The sequence below is a fragment of the Chamaea fasciata genome, unplaced genomic scaffold (assembly GCF_029207755.1).
Source record: "Chamaea fasciata isolate MVZ Bird 193981 ecotype frontalis unplaced genomic scaffold, bChaFas1.0.hap1 SCAF_5, whole genome shotgun sequence".
Taxonomy (NCBI): Eukaryota; Metazoa; Chordata; class Aves; order Passeriformes; family Sylviidae; genus Chamaea; species Chamaea fasciata.
In genome coordinates, this window is record NW_027094090.1 from 55,066,236 (window position 1) to 55,088,217 (window position 21,982).

Consider the following 21,982-nt stretch of genomic DNA (forward strand, 5'->3'; position numbering starts at 1 on the left):
TTGTGTGCTCGCGTGTGATTTATTTACAATAGATAATTCCCCCAGCCAGATGATTTCTCCCAGCTCCCTTTCAGCCAGAGCCAGGGCGGTCTTTGGCAGTTATGTAAGGTCTGGTAAGTGTGGCGTATAAGCAGCAGCCTTTACTTTTCATCCCCGATGGGAAAATGAGATGAGCTGTCCCACTTACCCCATGAAATAATAGGGTTGTGTTTGGAGAGGCTTCTGCCTAGCTGCGAGGACAAAGCACTGCACAGCCTGTGAAGGTGGAAGCGTGAGGGAAATCATGGTGCTTGAGCAGAGCCGTCTACAAAAGACACACAGCCAAGCAGCTCCCAGAAACGAGAGAGAGCTGCACTTTCAGATCAGCTTCCCTCCCTTTTGTGTTGTTCTCCCTTTGTCCTCATCTTCAAAGGCAGAATGGGCAGGAAATTCAGCAAGTTCTCCAGAAAAGGGGCAGTTCCCAGGCCATGGGAGGTAGATGTGCAGGGGCATAGTCCCATCTAGGGGTGTTTGATTTAGAGTTTATGTTCTATATTTCAAGCATGTGCTTCGAAAAATTGTGTGCTTCTACAGATAGGGTAGAATGGTAAATCTGACTTTAAAGGTCCTCTGAAAATTTGACTGAAAATGACATTCTAAATAGAGATTACAACACCATTTCTGCACTTTCCCTATGAAGACAGGCTGAGAAAGTTGGGTCTGTTCACTTTTGAGAAGAAAAGGTGGTTTGGAGACCACACAGCAACCTTCCAGCGTCTGAAGGGGCTCTTCATCAGGAACTGGAGTGAGGGAACAAGGAATAATGGGATCAAAGTGAAAGGGGGGAAATTTTGATTAGCTATATGGAAGAATTTCTTCCCTGTGAGGGTGGTGAGGCCCTGGCACAGGTTGCCCAGAGCAACTGTGGCTGCCCCATCCCTGGAAGTGTCCAAGGCCAGGTTGGATGGGGCTCTGAGCAAGCTGGGATAGTGGAAGGTGTCCCTACCTGTCGAGGGAGTAGGAACTGGATGGGTTCTAAGGTCCCTTTCAACCCAAACTGTTCTATGATTAAATAGCATAATTGCATATTGCCTTGAGTTTTCTAAAAACTAGGCATGTGAAATTTATCTTTAATCTAAGTTGAGGAGATTTGACATCCTAAGGTCTGTAAAGACATTTCTCTGTCAAAGAAATGGTAGCACATTACTCCCTGTTCTTATTCATCCTGTCCATAGCAACGTAAGTGATAGATCCGAGCTGAGAAAGAGTTTGGAGTGGGTCAGATTGGAGGGGAGGGTGTGTGGGTGGAGAACTTCTCCAGCATATTTTTCACGGTGGCCCTGAGGTACTGTGCCAATTGCTCATACTTTCCCTCAGGCAGCCAACTGGAGCTGAGGGTAAATTACATAACCCTAAAATCTCTGTTGTCCTTGCACAGGCATTTATGATTTACATCCTCTTGGCCACATCTCATTTTTCAATGACTTGTGTGTTTTACAGCCTTTAATATAAATACCTGTATTCTGGACATTAGCAAGGAAGTAAAATAGTTATAATGATTCTTATCCTTTATGGCACTTACTGTGTTTAGTTTGCAAAGCGCTGTAAAAGGAGGCCCTGTGTTGTTTTACTAAGGAGAGGTCAGAGGTGAGAAGAGGCTGAAGTGATTTGGACTAAGGCTGTTATAGGGCCTTTCAGCTGGCAACCATTTTTTAAAACAGTTTTACCATCCTTGCCCAGAAATTGCAAACAGAGAGATGTTGTACTGTAACAAATATGGCCTCGCATTCACCTCAAATTTCAATAGGCTGTATATGTGCAGAATTAGTTGGAATTAAGGCAGATTTAGGAGACTGTGTGGAGAACATCTTATCCCTGTGCTGTAATGACAAAGTAAAGCAACTGTTCCCCAAATGGCTCTGGGGCATGGCCCTTTCTCTGCTCTCCTGAGCTGTACCAAGCTGTTGTTTAGACTTTACCAGGGAGGAGGATGAGTTTAGATGTTACAGCTGCAGTCATGAGTAAGCCTGTTCCATGTGAAATCATAAACTCCACGGTGTGGCTGCTTCAGTTGTGAGTTCTCTCTCTCTCTCTCCCTGCCCCCAGTCAAGGGGGGAAGGTTTTATCCAGGAAGAGGGGAGGAAGAAAAGAATATTTAACTATAATCTGACTCGGGCAAGTCATGTTCTATTTAAAACTTCACTGCACCCAAACAGCCCAGCCTTGGCAAGCAGTGCAATCTGACAGCAGAACTGGTTCAGCACATGCATGAGCATCCCAGGCAGCATTTGCAGCTTCCACTGGACCCCAGAGACCCCTGGATCTGTCTCCACCTCCCTCTCTCCACATCAAATTCCCCATCACCTCTCCAGGGGCATGTACTCTCTGATGTGCTTATGAAGCATTTGATACAAATGTTGGTGCTAGATTCTGTTACTCCTGTTTAAACATGGATTTGCTCTCATTTTCTCTGGCTGTTATATTATTTGTTTCCTTGAGTTTTTTCCCCTCACATTCTTTTCCACTTATTTTAAGCCAAAGGTGATTGAATGTTAGTCCTGTCTCTTAAAACACTTTCCTATGCTTTGTCTCCCAAACAAGTAATGAGTAAAAACCTTGACTGATCAGTATATAGGTTTGCACTTGATTTCCCCCAGCCATGAAGGAGAAATTAAGTAAAAGAAAACTCTGGTTTTAGTTCCACTAAAGTTGGTACTGAGGGGTCCTATCCTTTTTTTCTTTTTCTGAAAGGAAGGTGGAGATAGTGAGGAGCAGGACCTCTGTGTTTCCATTTTCTTTTGTAGTAAATCTTAAAGAAGCTTGGGAAATTGGTCTGACTTCTGTTTTCCAGCACAGCCCTGGGGTGTTCCCCAGCATAGCCACCTAGAAAGATCCACACTCAGCAGGCTGGTGGGAGGCAGCAGTTTCTTGTGGAGCCCTGTGCTCCCCAGTCCTAGGAGGGAATGTTGTCTTTCCTGTCCCTTCAGTCCCAAAATGCTTTTTTTTTTTTTTTTCTGTGCAGTTGGAAAAACAATGACAGTAATGGACTTTTCCTGGGGATGTTTGTTTTATTTGCAATTATAATTAGCAGCACTAATATGTTTACTCTTTCTGATAATGTATGGAAAGGCACTTTGATTTTGTGGGGTTTTTTTTCCTTTTTAAGTCTCTACACTGTCAGAGCTGAAAAACACTCACACTCTGTGCTGTCTCTTGTCACACCAGCTACCCTTTGAAATGCATCTTGCTCCACTTCTGTTGTCAGTGAATACCATGGCCCCTTTTTGTCCAAAGCCTCTTGTTCTGTTAGTTTAACTATTGTTTTTTCCCATTATGAGGAGAAGTTGATGGTCAGGATCTCTATTTTAAATAAACAAAGGTGGATAAAAAACAGAAGCTGTCTTTCACTGAAGCAAACAAGAGTCTGTTTCTGCAAAGATAGGTTTGGATTTCTAAAACAAGCACTGGATAATGTCAGAATTGTTGACAAGCTACAAATCTTGGTTTGCAATCCATGCCAGATCCCTGCTTCCCAGCTGACCCTCAGAGGGGCTGCCTCCCCTCATTAACACATTGGAGTTTGGGCTGTGGAGAGATTAAAAAGGTGGAGTCTTTGTTCTTGGAGACAAAACTTGCTGGGGTGTTGTACATGAGGTGTTCTTGTGCCCTCCTACTGCTTCTTTATACCTGTGGAGCTCCCTGGCCCTGGGCATCACACAGCTCGTGCAGTTTTGTCCCTCTGCTTCTCAATAAGAGCTGACCATAACATCCATTAGGGTAAAACCAGCCTGTTTTGGCTTTGATTCTTCCTCCACTACAGTCTCAGGCTTTGCACGTGCCGGGGTGTGCAGCTGCCTTTCACCTGGGTCAGAGCTCAGTGGTTTTGGCCGTGGCTTCCATTTTGACCTGGCTCACAGTGACAATCTATAGGAACTTTTCCCACTTGTGGAAATATGGTAGATGTGTCCTGTAGTTTGGTGGTGCTTTTTGCTTTGGTTTCTTTTAGAATAGTTATAAATCTCTCTCAGAATAGTTATAAATCTCTTTCACTAATAAGTGTGTTTATTTGGCATATGAAGTCTCTCATGGTCTAATTTTCCTTCATTCTACATCTATGAAAAATTAAGCTTTGTGAAGTTAGTGCTATGGACTTAGAATTCAACATTTTTCTGCAGCCAAGGTTTCTGCTGTGAGTTCATGAGAATATCCCAATTACCTATTGATTTGTATCAGCCAGGTTTCACCACTTCACCTTTGAGAATTTTGATTTGCCAAGAACTAGAACCACAATGTGCCTGAAATGTCTCTGACAGTTACTTTTCCCAACCTCCCACAGCTCCCACCACACACTGTTTGTCTTTAATGTGTGCAGATATATGCTGCTGGACCAGAGGTATGACTGAGCATGCAAAGCATCCATTATAAGCAGGTTCTGATTTTCTCTGTTCATGTGCTAGTTAAGCTATCACAGTTCCTACTGCCAGGAAATTTTCCCTTCTATGCTCCTTACATAAATATAGCAATTGCCCACATCTCTATACTTATGTTGAAATGAGCTTTTTCTTTCTTTTTTTTTTTTTTTCCTTTGAGTAATATCAGTTCTCGTGGGCCTAATCCTGGGATATGTCAGCCTCTAGTCTTACACATTTTATTAAAAATGGAGTGATTAACCTCTTGGCAAAGCAATTTGGACTATCAGGGGGGATTAAGCTGTTGAAATAGGGCTATGGACAGGCCTCTTGGGTCCTTGACTGGATCCCTAGCTGAGCCTTTTCCTACATGCCATAGTAAATGAACTCAATACTGCTCCTTGACTTGGCTTTTCTGCAGAGGTTTAGCAGTCTTGTGGCACAGTGTGTCCTTTCCCAAAAATATATGTTCAAAGTACACCTCCCATTAGTTCAAATGGCTTTTCCAGGTTGCATTTCTCTTTCCAGACAGTCACTCAAACCAGTACCCAGAGGTCTGCCTGCAGCAGTTATCCATGACTGGAGTACAGTTTAATACCTATTTTTTTTCTCCTTCTTTAACACTAGTTCATCCCCTTCTCCCTACTGTAGGAAGTGGGGGGGAAAAAAATTTCCCAGGGCTCAGAGCAAAGTTAATCCTATAATTGTGGTAATTTATGAGTTGGTGGTTGATAGCAGAAGATGTAATTATTCTTTTCCAGCCTTAGCTAGCTCACTGTGATCAAATATGATTATGTTATTGTTCAATGAATCATATGCTGAGCACAATGCACTGACCCGATGGCTGATGGCACCGTGCTCCTTGGTGGCATTACATTATGAATTAGATCAGTTCCTTATCTTGATTATCTGAGGCCCTAATTGCACAAATGCTTGTGAATATTTTAAAATTTACTGGCAGAATAAATCCATGTCTGAAGTTTTGTGATGCAGCCTGAGATGAAAGGATTTGGGGAGTTTTCAGTCCCTACAGGTACCCCTCTGCTAGTTTCATCCTGGCTTATGTTTATATCCATCATCTTTGTACTTTGGTTTTAGCCCAAGCTTTTTCTAGCCTAAACTGCCTTTAGACAAAGCCTCTGAGTGATGTGACTTTTGCTTGTCAGTACGGGAGAGGGTGTAAATTAATTCATAGGCTTATCTTGTACAGTAGGTTCTGGCCTAGGTGCTTTTATTGGAGCATCCTTAACATCAATAGCTAAATAAGTCCAGGATGAATGAATCCTCAGTGTCCTTGCACAACCCCTTGTACAATCCAGGCTACACAGAACCTCTATTCCACACTCACAGTCACCTTCTTGGCATCAGACCTGCTGATTGATTTATGCGAAATGCATGTTTATTGGTGTGTGCATATTTATGCATCTGTATGTTTTCGTTTCAGGTGGATATCCCCCTTACTCAGTATTTGATTCATACCATTAAAACAAACCTAGAAAATGCAATGCCACAGGGAAAATACTTGACCAGGCAGTTTCACCAGGGACCTAGTTATCTTTTGATGTGACTACAATAAAAACCACAATAGTAGAAGCAGCTCTGATTTGCCTTTGTAAGATATGTCTCAAGGCTGGTGGGAGGAAACCAAACCAAAATCTGGCTGAGCCATAGGGCTTAAAAACCTGAGGAAAAGCATCCTTCAGCTTCAGAAAAAGTGGCATATGCACAAATCTGCCAGAATCTTCACCCCTGCCCACAGTCTTGTAAGGCAGTCTGCCAGGCAGACATGGTCTGGTTTTTAAGGCAGAAGTGGAAGAGCAAGAAGAGAGTGCTCTGGGGTTCCCCAGCTGTGGAAGTTATCCCAAGGAAAGGGAATGTGGCCCTGGGTGGGAAGAGATTGTGTGTATTGCCCACTGATAGCCTGTGAAAGCAAGACCTACTGAAGAAGAGAAAGGGAGAGAACAATCTGGGAAGCAGGGAAAACGTGGGTGGTGAAGCAAGGACAACTGTGGATGGGGAGATCAAGATAGAGACATGAAGTTAACCCAATTCTAACCTCAGCCAGGTTGCTGTTTCTGCTCTCAGCACCAAGGGTGATGCTGGTACCCACAGACTCCTCTCTGAAATACATGGTAGTGTCGTGTCCTGCAGAACTCTGTGGCTGCACTGCCAAACGCCTCCTGGGGTGGAACAGATAAATCCATGTTGCTTCCACTCAACTCTACCTGTTCCCTTGCAAAGAAACAAGTACTGTGTTTTGACAACTAGCTCTGTGGTTGGGCTGATTTGCCTGCTTTCCCTTTACCCCATGGAGAAGGCTTGTGCTCAAAAATACAGCATCATTTGTTTGCTGTCAGCTGGAGTCCCTGCCGTGCTTCTGAAGTGCTATTCTAGGTACTGTTCCATTTGCTAATGAATATCTTAGGTTTTGATACATATTAGTGTGCGAGTCACTCAGAGAAGGAAGGGTCAAGCTGTTGGTTTGTAGGTGTTGATGTAGTGTCAAATGTCCTTTTAATCCCAATATAACCTAAAGATTTGCTTGGGGATTGCTGCAGTGTTCAGCAATTTCCCAGGACGGCCCAGCAATGATGGAAGTGCAATCTTGTTTTCACCCTTGGGCTTTTCTCCTCCAAGGGATGTGCTGAATGCACTTCTAGATGCTGCTGGAGCAGTGATACCTTAACTTTGCTTCTGATTCAAACAGAATTAGTAATCCTCACCCTTTTCTTTCCAGATATCATGCAAAGCAACCCCCCAGCGTGATAATGCTGCTGTTGTTGCTGCAGTGGCAGATAGACACAGGGGTGATCTGGTCTCCAGTCTTGCTGCTGCACTTCCCACAATATTCCTGCCACAGGGTGGGGTGTGAGGAGTCTCCTTGCACCCTGTGGGGCTTTTGAGCAGGGGCTAATGAGTGGCCAGAGCTACAGTGAGATCTTCAGGATGAATATGAGGGAAGGTGGGTTTACTGGGCTCTGAGGAGCCAGGCTGTGAGATGTGTGTGTGTTTGACTTGGGCTCTTTCCCATCAATCTGAACCAGGGTGTTTCAGAAAATGCAGAGTTACAGATCAAGCTTTTAAAGACCTGGTCATGAATGCACTGTGGGCTTGGGGAGAGGGTTCTGATGCCACTGTGGAGGGTGACCTGGGCTCCCCAGGGTGGCACCAGTTAACTTGGTAACTGAGTCCCTGAAGAAGGTGGTAAAGTCTTTTCTTGTCTCTGCCATGAGCAGGTTGTGTCTGAGTAGGGCAGGTGATGCAAGATAAGTTTGTGCTTGCTCTTAGAAACCCACTTTAAAGAGTATAAACGCTTGGAGAGCTAGGCCAAGGTCTTGGACATGTAAGCAGAGTTTTAATAGTGTATCCAAAGTGTTTCCCAGTATTCCAGCCCTTTCCATAGGGACTCAGTATTGGGTCTTCCTGGGAGCTTCCTAAATGCTGTCCCAGCAGCAGAGTGAGGGCCTGGAATCACCAGTTGTGTTTTGCTTTATGCACACATGGATTGCTGCATGTACAGCTCATGTGCCTGTGTGTGGGTATTGGAAATAAAACACTGTGTTTTGTCAGTGTATTTGTCTAAATCCTCCTGTTCCCTTTGTCTCACACCCTAGGAACAGAAGGGGAGTTTGAGGCTCCAGGGCTGTAGATCTGGTGCTGTGAACTCATTCTACTGAGATGCCAATGGGTCTTGGTTTGGAAGGATACTCACTAGAGTTTCTTGGTTTAGGTAAATAGTTTACCCTCTGTGCTGACAAGGAAACACAGTTTAGCCACTTGTGGTCCTGAAAAAACTTCTGATGTTGGCATCTATGCTATAAAAATAGGTCCCAAACTACCTTCTGCTGTGGCTTTTGATCTGCCTTGGGATCACTTTAACTGATGATGTCCGTGATAAAGACATACTTTAAGATAAGCACTTCTCCTAATATTAGGAAAATTATTATTATTAGGTTTAAGATAGCACTTTTCCTATTATTAGCCCTTTGTCTGTATAAAAATGTATCCCATCTAGTGCATTCTGTGTAAGTTAATATAGGAACTAAAACAGCTCTTATTAGGGAACAATAGAGATTTTCTTCTGTGAATTGTGCTCTGCTGTTTTCTTATAGGCAGCAAGGTATGCTACTCTCACACATGACCTGTGTAAGGGAGAAGATTGTTGATTGATATATGTAGATACTGTTTCTATTGTCACCTGTTAACACAGCAGACGTTTCCAAACACACCTCCTTCCAAGGCAGATTGCAGCATTTGGAGCTCACACAGGAATCTGGGACGAAGCTACAGCTGAACTTCTGTAGGATGCTGCTGGGAGTGATTTCTTATTTTCACGTGAACTTAAAAACTGGGAAAATCCTTTCCATTTATTGCTGTGGTTTATATTGCATTGTTGAAATACAGTTAACTACAGTAAGTATAATAATTTATCCTGTTCTAGCATCTCAGCCAGACCAGTTATTGATCAATACATGTTGACGCCAAAGGCTGTACAAGAAGCACACAGGGAGAGAAGTCTGCGCAACTTTGCTTTTTCAAAGGCCTGTCATAAGTTTCCATCCAAACATCACATTGGAGACCAAATTGATTTGGCATGGCATTAATTTAATTTATCCTACACGTAATATAGTTATTTTTTAACACCAGCTTTCTTTAATTTGTGAGCCTGGTGGTATAATTTTAATGCCTGGTCATGAGAGAGGCAAATGCCAAAGTGCATTTGGGTTTATCAGACTTCTTGTGAGTACAAATCACCTTCCCAAGGAACTCTTTATTTTTTGGGGAGGATTCCTTCAGCCTCAGTGTCCCAGTTATCTTCTCGAAAACATAATTGGGTTTAAGTGGCCTTTGTTTAATGCTGGCTTGCATTAGGCACTTTTCTGTCAGGAGGAAGGGACAATCTGCTGATGCAGATAAGCAAAACTGGCTCAGCCTTTGCCACATTATGTAAATAGCAGATTTGTGGAGTTGCCACAAGGAAGATTGTTTGTATTTAATTGGGCAGTCTCTAATATTTGTATTCCAGAAAGATTTGACTTCAAATGCACTGAAGTTGGTGGAGGGACCTCCCTGTGTTTTAGAAAGTCTCATCCAGACTCCAGTGGTGCTGATCTCAGATTTCTGGGAGCAAACACAGCTTTGTGCTTTCATCTTCCTCTGACTCTTTAATATTTTGTTCAGCAATCAAATCCAACCAGTGTGAGAGATCACATAAAGCAAATTTAGGAGCAGGGTTTCTACAATTTCCACATATGCTGGCAAAATGAATTCTTAGTTTTCCTTTGTATGTTTGACCACTACTTCTCCCACTTCCCAAACATTTTGACCTTCTCCAGTTAAGGAACAAAACTCAGCCAGTGGCAGCTTAAGCAACCCCAACAAACAGCGAAATCATCCTAGTTCTGCAAATCTAACTCTCACTTCACTTCTTTCACAAGAATCCACATTCCAAGAGGTGTCTGAATTGGTAAAAATGGATAAATAACTTCAAATAGTGACATTGAAATTTCCCTTTGTGACTATTTTGTAGTTTAGACAAAATTTTGTGTTTATTGACAAATGTATTTGTTCTTACTATGCAGGCAATGTTTACAGCCTCTGATAATTTGTTTGTTTTACTGTGCTTAGAAGACAACAGCAATTTGCATTCATTTGCATCTAATTTTAAAGGACAGTGATAATAAGAAAAGTTGTGGGGGATGTGTGTGTATATGAGTTTTTTATATATAAACATATATATGTACGTAAACAAAATTCTTTGTTTTCCAACGATTGAGAGGAGATAATTGCTGCTGGGATTTTACTGCAGTTTTCATATCCTGCAGCTCTCCCTTGTACTCTTCTTTTTGTTTTGAATGCCTAAAGTTTCAAAACCCTGCACGGATCCTATTTATGTAGTACAAAAGTAATTCTAAAGGGCAAGAGACTATTAAAAAAACACTCAATGAAACTTATTGAGGCTAACATTTTAACATACACTGCTTGTTGCACATAGTTCTTTAACAGAGCCATGAGCAGGCAAACTCCTGGAAAAAAGAATCCTCAGTTTCTGTTTTTCCAACTAGACCAATATTTTCAGTGACTGGGGGGAAAAAAAAGATACCATTTTTAGACCAGGAGCAAAAAATAAAAGTGCATGATTAACAGAAAGTGGACTTAGCATAGGTTGATAGATGTCCTAAATGATTGGATTTAACAAGTGATTTTAATTTATTAGACTTTTTCTAATGTGTGTTTGGTTATTAATAGTTAATGGCACACATAAGCCAAAGACAAATAGGCTTGCATGGACCAGTTGGTCTGATTCTGAAATGTTGGCTTGCTCATGCAATATTCACGTTTAATTTCTAGACACTTGCATCACCAAATTGTGAGTAAAAGGGATGGGTAGGAATACCCTGCAGTTACCACTCTTGCTGATTTTTGCCAAGATAGACTTTCCCTGTTTTGAGAGGCAGGGAAGTGGCTGAGATACCCATGATGCCACTCTATGATAGGAAGGGAAAGAGGAAAGCTTTCTTCTGAAACAGTAGAATCTGCTAAGCAGCAATTTCAGCAAGAAGATGTGTTTCTTAGGCTCCCAGACCATATATTTATATTAAGTTTTGATTTGGTGGTGTGGATTTGTGTGCTGACATTGGTTAAGACACTCAGCACAGGCTGAATAATGGCACCGGTGAGATGATAAAAATTCATCCAGGTGTCCACCCTGTATGTGGCTGTGACTGATCGTAAGGGTTGGGGTGGGTAATATGGGCTGGTCGAGGGGTATTAACAGGAATAGGATAAGGCTGACAGTCCAAGAACCACAGATTTGCTGCCTGTGAAATTATCACTAAGGTAGTGTGTGGGATCAAGTTTAGCATCTGGCAACACCCCCTCAGGTGCCTCTTTAACTCTTCTTTGCACACAAAAAGAATATTAAACTCGCCCCTGTTCTGTTTCCCTCTGACTTAATGGCTCAGATAGGAAGTGGGAATAGCTGTTTGTTAATGATCTCTCTCTGGAAGGGCTCCTTGCCGGGGTCAGGCAGTTTCCCTGACCTGCTAGGAGCTGTGAGTCAGCTGTGACTCAATTTTCTGAGCCCACTCACGCCGATACCCTGCGAAGAACTCCTGGAAATCACCGTTACTGTGACTCAGACTCAGTTAAGTAGGTCCCAGTGAGGCCATGAAAGTGGCATGAATTGAGTCACAATATTTTTAGTGCTGTGAGTTTCTTTAGGCCTAAGGAAAGGCTTCTAGCCTGTAAGAGTTCCTGTGTCTTCCCAGAAAAGTTTCTTCAGGCTTTCACACAGCTGTTCCTAGGGAGGTAGGAATGTCATATCTGTATCACTAGGTCATTTCTTATCCCACATGTCAGGATGTTGTAAGGAGGGGTTTATGTAGAAATCCTGTGTTTTTAAAAGATGTGTTTGAGCTGGGCGTTTAAGCTGCTTGAACAGATTTTATTGCATCAGTAATTTGAAGTATTGGATGAACTATGGTGGAAAACAACCAGTACAAGCAGTGAAAAACACCATGATGCTTACAGGGGCTTGTACAAAGTCACAGGGAGTTCAGTGTAGGTTGCATTAACCAGAGTATTTTGCTTTGGACCCATTTCTTTCATACTTTTGTTGGAGTTTTGCCTCATAGTTCCACCGAGGAGAGGGTCAGCCTTGTCCCTGAATGTTTAGAGCATTTGATCTATCCCTGCAGGAGCACCCTTGGGTGTTCACCCACCAGGTAGCTGCCTTTTGTCTGGGAGGTTTATTTTTGTGCGCGTATGTGGATTTATGGACACACGTGTGTATCCCTTAGGGCAAGTATGCTTGCATTCCCATCCTCTGTGAGAACCAGCAGAACACGGAGTCCTCCACAGCTCAACTGCTCATTCTCTGGGCCATTGGTTGTCCATCTTTGTGTTTCTGCATACTTGCTTACTGGATTTTGGCTAATAGGAAAAAATACTTTGATTTATGCACTTGTATTTTGGGAATATTGTGGAGCCTGGCTCATTAGCCAAGATATCGAGCTGAACAATGCACAAGTCTGCTCTGTGCCCTAAGGATCTCTTCATTTTAGCAGTTCAAATTATAGTGTGGATTGATAGATGTAAATATAATGGAAAATAACACAGTTTGGTGATATGAAAGGAGAGCAACACTACAAAAAATATTCCAATTCCCCACATTCAACTTGAACAAATCCCACAGCTCTCCGGGCCACTGATGTTATCTCTGAACACAGTCCTGCTGCAGTGAACAAAGGATGAGGTGTGTGCTTTTAGCAGAGGCATTTCAGAAAAAAAAATCCTGTGGGAGATAAAAACAATTCTAGTTCTGGCCCGTGTTTCCTCGTCTCCTGGGTCCAATCCTCCAAAAGAGTTGTCCACACAAAACCACTCCCCGATAGCTCCCCTTTGGAAATCAGTAGCCCCACAGCTTTCCGGTGATGAACGAGATATAATTGCTCAGAGCTAACACTGATAATGGGAGCTCTGGGGCCTTTACTGTCAGCACCTGAAAAGTAACTAACTCAGGCGTGCATTGAGCAAAGTGTCAAATCCCCTTTTTGTCAGATATTTGAATGTGTGAACTACCTTTTGGTTTTATTATGAACACACCGGCCTTTGTCCCTGATTTGTGTATTAATTAGGAGATGAAGATGTTGGAAAGTGGAAAAGTAAAAAGGGCTGATCTCTCTGCTTGGCATAATAAAAGCAATATATTTGACAAGAGTCTAGGTTACTTGTATTAGTGTATTTATTAAAGTAAGAAAAGAACACTAGGGGAAAAAATATACAAAGAATGAAAAGTTGGCCAGTATCTGCAACATTGTCTTGTGTTTCTGCCTTCCCAAAATGAATGATTCACGCTATTTCTGGATAACCTACTGATTGACTGCCTGTCATGAAACCTTGTATGTAAGTAATAGAGTAACACAGCAGCTTTATTCACACTAATGAGGACATGGGGTGGCAGCACAAATGGGGCTACACAGGAAATCTACTTGCACTAGAGAAAAACACCATAATGATAATCCAGTGTCTCTTTGCAAATCCTCATCTGATCCTCTCTGCCTCAGACCTCACTGCCCAAAGTGTAGATACCTCAAAAGAGGGAAAAACCTCAGGTCTGTCCTTGTGATTTTAGCAACAGCAGAGATTTCATGTGGTTCTGGCTCAGAGAAAGCATCTGGAAGAGTACCAACCACAGAAAATGCTGTTGGATGATATTTTATAAAAGATACTAAAATTCCATTTTGTTCTTGGGTTCCTCAACTGTGTACCATGGGAATAGTGTACTATCTTTGGACAAAACCTTGATATCTTTCTCCAAAAAGACTCCTCTCAAACACTTCTTATAACTTCATAACATCATTATTAGCTTTTAAGGAAACACAAAACGCCCAGTCAAGCATTCCTTGCACAGATGACTCAGGTCCCTGAAGGAGAGTTGGTTTCGCTTTTGTTCTGTGCTTGGTGCTCATAAAACAGAATTTGATGTGACTTTTTTGTGGAGCTCTGCTAGTTGTTGTTTCATTCCTGACCTGATCTGTGTTTATTTCAGTGTTGGGATTCCCCCTCCCACATACAGAACAATTGTTACCTAGATAGGTGCTGTAGGTGCTGTGCTGGGAGACAAGAGGAGGTGATCAGAGGGGACTTTTGGGAATGTAACAAAAATTAAAACAACCCCAACCCACTCTGCTGCCTCCCTGATTTAAGAACTGAGCACTTGTTCTTCAAAGAATAGAGTGCAACTTGTGTTTGTGGAATCCAGGGCTACAAGAAATGAAATTTCCAAGTTATATATCTAAGATTAGAGTTTAAATGTCATTTGTAAAACACTCAAAATGTCGGGCAGTCCCTATGTGCCAAACCAGGTTCTGACACTATCCTGTAATTCTTGCTGAAGAGAGGGGAAAGCTCAGTTAAAATATGAGCACAGCCTGAACTTCAGTGCTTTTGGTTGTTGCTGTGCTTAGTCATGCAATCTAATGTTCTGGGGAAGCCTCATGGTTTTATTGCTGTTTTATAAATTCACTCTATATACAAAGATATTGTGCATATTGATCTTCTATTTTAAAACAATGAATATAGAAGAATATTTTGATTTTAGCAACCTGTGGATTAGATAATCTGAAAAAACCCAATCCCTGAGTTTGGGTTAAGGGTTTTTTGAAGGCTAAATTGATTTTTGCTTCCATACAGTGTAAAAATTTGTACAGGAGGCAGAAGCCAATAATTTCTTCTTTTCCTTGGCTGCACCTGGTAAATGCTGCAGATATCTGCAGCTATGAATTTAATATAAAAATGCTCAGATATAATCAGTTTGAGAGAACCTATTTTCTGAAGTAAAATGTATATAATTGATGCAGTTTTGATGAGATAAAAATATAATCAGTAATCCTTTGTTTATAACTTTAAGCTTTCCTTAAAAAGTATTTAAACTATGTAATTTAGGATTTAGTTAAGGTCGTGAATACGTTTGGGGTGCTTTGTTGTTGTTTTGTGTTGGGTTTTTCTCTTATTTTTTTCCCCCCACAAACAAAAGCACAGCCCTCAAGCCTGAGCGGTTGTACTTCCTCTCCCATATTTGAGAGCTTCAGGTCAGTCTAATTTTATGGCATCCCTTTGCCTTCCTCCTCTTCGTGTTTTGATCCTTCTCAGAAGGTGGAATAGCTGTAGGATTGGTTTTGCTTTGATGTGAGACATCCTACACCGTCCCCACATCCTGGAGGTCGGCTGGGAGGCAGGAGATGGAGCTGACGATTCCTCTTTCTTGTGGTGACAACGATCTTTATTTCATTTGCTTGTGTTTAAACACTGGGTAAGGCACTTAGCCCAGGTAATATTCCCTGATAGTTTGGGAATTGTGCAAGGGGAATTCTCCTGGGGACACAGCTGCAAGGACATATTCCTATTCCATGCACACTGAGGAGATTCTGGCAGCTGCTTTCTCTTCTTCACACGTCCTCTGCTTTAAGCACATCAGGTTGCTGGGTGTTAGGACAACATTCAGGCCTGCACACATACATGGTTTGCTGGATTTGATGTATAGTATCCGTAACAGGGGAGCCAGGGCTGCCAGAGCAGAGTTAGACTCATTTTTACTCTTTCCTGCCTCCATAGTTTGTGTTTCAGAGATATTTTTAAGCATTGCAAGTGTTTCCAGCTGTTTTCAGGTCCTCACAAAGCAGCACAGCTGAAGTCCAGGTGTGCTGTCCCATTCAGTGCTTCCCTCCTCTGTGGGAGCCAAGTGAAACCGCAGCAGGGACTACAGAGCTTCTCAGTGATGCAGGCAGGTAGGGCTTGGGGAAAACTGTCCCAGAAACATTTTTGGATGGTGAAAGGATTACAACGGAACTTGAAATATTTTGTGAAATCATGGCAGTGGCGCAGAAAATCAGTTATGGAGGGAAAAGCCTATGCTCATCCCATCTTGACATATTCTACTGACACATTTTCAGGGTGAAGTATTCCTCTTTCAAGAAAAAGTCTTTGAAAGTACTTCTTTATATCATCTGCAAACTTAAGTCCACAAAAGGATCAAGAAAAATCCCTCAGAGGACCACGTCTTCCCCTTTCCAATTGGAACAATTTCATATTTAATATCTCAAACTCCTTTCTGGGTGGAATTCCCAGCCTTTTCCCACCTCTAATCTCAAACCGGGAGGTGTGAACACCCTGGGGTGTGAACTCCGGGTACTACAAGATAAATGTAGGTAACAGTGGTGGAATCTCATCTTCAAGAACACTTGCTAAATCAATGAGCTTCAGCCCTAATAAAACCTAGGTACTTTTAAGCTTCAGTGTCTTTTTGCAACAGGGTTTCGTATATAAGGTAAAATGTTTGTGCTTGTTCTTTTTGGGTTTGCAGAGGTTGACCTGTCTGTCTTGCATCTGTGTTCACCAGGAAGAAGACAGCGAAGGTGTGGGGTTTTTTTTTCCATGAGTGAGAATATTAATAAAATATCTATCCTTTACCTGGCTGTTAATTTGTGAAATTATAAGCTCTTGGTTCATTTTTGGGACAAGTAATCCCCCTTCAGATGCACTAATTCTGAGCAAAACCCTTAGAATTTACTGGTAGCTAAATCACACCAGTAAGACTAAATGTGGGATCAGTTTTAGTCCTACACTTGTTTAAAGTCATAGGGGTTTTTTTTTAAATCTCATCCATTATTTAGATTAGGTTTTTCATAAATGAAAGCCGTGTTTAAGGGCCTTTCTATGTATTTTACATCAAGGCTAAAGGTGTAAAACACATCTATTCGAAAAGGAAAGGGGACACAAAAGAAAAAGTATCTTGAATGCTTCTGTTATTAGTGAGTCTCTAGGCAACTCCTGGCTGAGGGCAAAGCTAAATTAAATGATTGTAGCAACAGACTGATACATGTGTGTATATTTACAGACACACACCCCTCAGGAGCTATTTTTAACACGTGCATCTCCCATACCTTACATCTGACAGCTTTATTTGAATCCAGGCCATTCATTGGAAATAAGCCGCTAATTAATTTATCACATGAATATCAAATATGCAATTAGTCCCAGAGCATTCAGTATTCCAGGCATTGCCACCGAGGTAGTCTCCACACTGCCAACAATGACTCTGAGGAATGAGTCCTATTCAGTGCCTGACCTGTTGTAGAAAGACATAAATGGGTTTGCCGTATGCTGCTTGATATCCTACATATAATTCTTCCTTTCTTCTTGTGTTCATGTGTGTGTGCAGTCAGCTAATGGGTTCTCTTTAATCACAGCAGTGTGACGGAGGCAAAGGACTGCTTAGGAGATTAGAGAATGCTGTAGTCACAAAGCCCTGAGATGAATTTTTCTGTCTAAAGGCAATTCTAAAGAAACACATGTGGATGTATTTTTCTTGGTAAGGCAAGAGCTAACAGCTGAAACTGCAGACAGCAAGATCCAAGTTAGATGTCGGGTGGAAGGCTTTAACAGGGTGATGAAGTTTGTGTGGCAAAGCAGATGACAAGGGGAGGTGACATTGCCACTGCCACTTGCTGGGAAGTGAGGTGACCAGCACCTGGAGAGCAGCTCAGGCACAGCTGATGGTGTCCTGGAAGGCAATGGTGGGAGATTGAAACTCTCTGGCTCCTCTCAGTCACACTGTGACTCCGTGTTTCTTCAAAAGCCTCATCACACTTGGCAGCTGCATTGCCTTCCTCAACAGCAGGCTCAGTGATCAGACAAGCTCCTAAGCTGATCAGGTGGAGCTGAAGCACGTTTATTTACTGTAAAGTAAACATCATTACACCTGCCCTTGAGATATCTTGTAATTAAGTACAATTTCCCATGCTGGCAAAGCTAGTACCATTTATAGAAATGCTAATTTCTCTTATTTCATGGCTAGCTCTGAAGGTTTAACCTTGGAGAAGATTCTGAGTGTTGAACCGTTTTAAAGATCAGTAAATGTTACTGTGATTGTAGAAAAGCCTTGCAAGATGACGTCCAGCTTCATTCCTTGTAGCTCCTTGGTAGTATTTTACAGCACAGTAATTAGAAATTTTCTGTCAGATGGAGCATTGGAAGACATTGTTATACAGCACTGGAGCATTTGGTCATAAATTTTGCAATTTATGATAGAATCTAAACTAATAAGGCATTAAAAACAAGGTAAAGAAATTCCAGTACTTTTTCAAACTCTGTCTTTGTCTGAGGACATGGTTTTACAGGAGTGATGTGAGGTTTAATGAGGAGTGGGGATCTATAAGTGCTTTTGTTTTTATTAAGTTGCATATAATTTCTTCATTTTCTTTAACGTCCGTGACTTTTGATGGATATTTTCTAAGTTGCTAAACTAACAGCTCATAAATAAAGTACAACATCCATTTTTTGGATTTCAAAATGTAGGCCATTGTGTTCCCAGCATCCAAGCTGTTAGTTCAAATGTTAGTATGGAAATCAGTCCTTCAGATTAATCACCAGAAAAAGCAGAGGATGAAATAGTGGGGTTTGGCTGAATCAAAGTCTGCAATGGCTATGGGGGAAGGAGTTTGTTAATAGTCAACATGAAATTCCTGAGCATCCCAGTGTTTTATAAGAAGTGCCATGTTGCACCTGTGGACATGCTGTAGCATCCTGAAACAATGTGTTTTACATTCACACACAGTGGACCTATCAGTCAGCCTCAATGGGAGTTTAACAGCAACTTTTTTGTAGCTGTAATAACAGGTCTGAAAGCCAGCTCTAATCTCTTAGGGTGTTAGTTGTAAACAAATGCCATTCTGCATAAAAATGCCTTTTCCTGTATGTTTTTTTTCCCTAAAGATTGAAGGAAAAGCTTTATAAAAACAATTCTCTTCAAGCACTTAAGGGACACTAATTGCTTTTAATTTCAGTGTGCGATGGTCCTTATCCGAGGGAAGTATGCGGCATGGGCTATAAACCATTTTTATATCATATAGGGTTTAACAGAGCATGCCTGGAGTTAGCTGAACTGCCTCCCTGGTTCTCTGCTCTCTATTATCCTTCACCATGATTAAACATGCAGTGTTTCACTGCCTGATCGTGAAGGGCAGCCAGCAAAGATCACTGAGCTCTTCTCTGCTGCCTGCCTCTGAGTAGAGATGTGTTTCTCTGTTTGCTCAACCACCTTTGGAGCAGAGCACTGCTGTGTCAGAGGGTGGTCACAGCCACGGTAAAGTTGACCCTCTGCTGTTCTTTTCATGTCCTGTTGCTGTTCCCACAGGAGAATGATCAGCTCCAGTGGCAGAATTGTGCTCAGCAGCCAGGGCCTGTGCCTCTGGAACTTGCTTTTTAAGTGCCTTATGAAGCTGTTGTAAAAGTCTTTCCTGCCTTCTGAAGCAGCAGAGGCAAATATCCTCTCTAGAAAGAAATGACAGTGACTGTTTCACCACCACCTCTTTCATCTTAGTGTGCAGCACTGGATTGACAGCACTGTACATCCACGTCCACCTTTCACAGAGCACTGCTTGGGATTGTGCTGGCTTTGCTCAGCGCTGAATCTTAATTAACTCAAGGCGAACGCAGTTATCTCAGTCCTTTCTAGAAGACCAGTCCATTTTCACATGTTCACATTCTTATTCCCTTTGTTCCTGATCCTGCTGCTACCTCATGGGCACCCCAAAATTGCATCTCAGGATGGTCATCTGTGTGGGAAATAAGCAGGCAGACATCCACAGTTAGGTGAATAACTCAGAGCAGGTTTATTCAAGCTTGAAATAAAACTTCTAACCCTTTTCTGTGTTGACATTGGAGCAGCCACTCATGGTGCCTGCATTGCTAGAAAGCTGCTGCTGGCAGCTTTTCAACCCTCAGCCATTGCATCCTTTCAGTCTTCGGTGTTTACTCCTCAGGCTGCTCCTCCTTTTCTGTTTGGAAATCTCTTAAGATACTGTAGATAGTGCCAGAAATCAGCAACTACATTCTTGAGAAACTTGCTAGGCACCTTAGGGAGCGTTGAAATGCACGCTCTTGGAGATGTTTTAAATCTGCTTGCAAGGAGCTTTGGGAAGCAGCACAGGGTTTAATTGTGAAGCTGCAGGTGATGGTTTGTCGCTCCTGTCCATCCAAATGGGAGTTCTCCCATCCTCAGGCAAACCTGCTTCTAGTGAAGCATCTGCTTCTCTCTGTGGAAGGGATGGACGTGGTGTCTGTTCAATTAGAAATCCACGTGGATAATTTTAAGACTCCCAAGAGTAGTTCTGGTCCTGACCAGAAATCAGCAGACTGAAATACATATACATATTTGGCACTTCTATGTAGGAAAATGGAGTGTTGATGTCTTTGTGCAAATAGATAGAAAGTGTCAAGTGATTGTGCATTTATCTTAAACTACATGAGATTCTTAACATCCCTCAGCCATGACCCCATCCTGAAAATATAATTTTCTTTTTCTTCCAGTCTGATTTAAGTGGTTTAATGCCCTTTGTCTTCTCCTGTTACATAACCTACTCGACACACATGATTACTATCATGAAAATACTTTATCTACCCTGAGGACAGGTAACCAGTTCTACTTATGGCCAAGGAAATGAATTCTGTTTTGCTTTACAATGTCTGTGATTATATGATTGCTATTTGAAAAAAAATTATAGATTTATATTCCATCAGTAGAATGACTTTAAAAAAACCAAACCTCTCTAAAATATGTAGTAGAATTGACCCCCTGCTATTATTTTCAGTGAACTCCAATCTCATTCATAACCTCAGCACAGATTATTCTGTTAAAATTTGCAGAGACCCAAAGTATTTTTCTCACAGTAATATTTTCTAGTTGCTTTGCAGCCTGATTAGGATCTGAAGCAGTGACCAGGAGATGAAAGTCTCTCTGCCATTTTCAATCCCCTGAGCCATCTCACCATTTTCTACATTTACTTTTCAGAAATTAATTTTTAAAAAAGCAATTGTTTCTGCAAACAGCCCTTTGAATTCTATCCCGGTGGCACTTTAGAGCATTATTGCAAATTATTCAATTTATATGCATAGTCAAGCCTACATCATTATCCCCATATTCTACTAAGGCAGGAAGAGACACAAAAAGAACCCCAAAGCCAACCCGAAACAACCATAACTCAGAAAAAAAAGACAAGAAAAAGAAAGGCGGAAAGCTGACCACTATTCCAGGAAAATATTTTTCACTAGGCTGAAAAAATTCCCTAAACCCCTTTCATCAAGGTGATCTTTTTTAGAAAGTCAATGTACGGAAAGATTCAAATGACTGCAGTAATACTCAAAAGATATACTGTATTATAAGCACTAATTAATGCAAATATTAATGTCTTTGGCTTCAGATGAGATGATGCAGCATTCTTAAAAATTAATAAAAATTATTTCAGAGACTTACTGTATATCTGAACATGTTCCAACTTAGCAGCTCATCACTATGCACAGAATAATTGCCTGCTCATTTGCATCCTGTGAATTTTAAGGCCTTTTAACTGCATGTGTTACTTTCTCATACAAGTTACTATGCAGTCCAAGCTTGTGATGGGAAAGATGGAGTAACAAGGAATGGCTAGCCCTGGAAAGCGTGGGAGGAATAGCACTATTCCTCCAGTTTGGTGGGTCCAGTGTCCACACACTGCTGGAAAAAAAACAAGTGAGAAGATGATGGTAGAGCTGAGTCCTCAGCCTGCAAGGCCTCAAGACAAACATTCAAAACATAGGGCTTATTTATCAGTGCCAACAGATGTGCAAGGACTAATGGCATCTTTTTTCAAATGGAATCAATTAGAGAAACAAATGAGTTTTCTCCAGCCCTGTGCCAAATTCACTGTATGGACAAACTCCTTTCACTTAAGCAGAGAAGAAGGGGAAGTTGGATGCTTTTGGTTTGAAGTACTTGAGCTTGCTGAGACCTGTGAAGGGACAACAAAAAACCACAGACCGGGAGGATTGGAGGAGGAGAAAATCATGGAAGCGTACAATATTTTGAGCTGCAAGGAACCTACAGGGATTGTCAAGTCCAACTCCCTGAACAGCAGAGCTGCAGGAGTCAATCTGGCAGGTTTGGGCCAGTGACCACTGCCCTGGGGAGACCTTCAGCCGTGCCCACAGAGGAGTGATTTTAGCAAGGTGCTCCCCTAACAGCCTTCCTGTTTGCAGTGTGTTGAGAAACACAG

At 41.9% G+C, this 21,982-nt stretch overlaps 1 long non-coding RNA gene across 2 annotated transcripts in view; it reads left to right on the forward strand.

Annotated features, from left to right (window-relative positions):
* LOC136290264 (uncharacterized) overlaps positions 1 to 21,982 on the forward strand; it is a 141,553-nt gene that overhangs the window by 55,233 nt on the left and 64,338 nt on the right. For both annotated transcript variants that reach the window (XR_010721065.1, XR_010721066.1), the window contains exon 2: positions 16,255 to 16,306. This is a non-coding gene — a long non-coding RNA (uncharacterized lncRNA). The remainder of the gene's footprint in view (positions 1 to 16,254; positions 16,307 to 21,982) is intronic.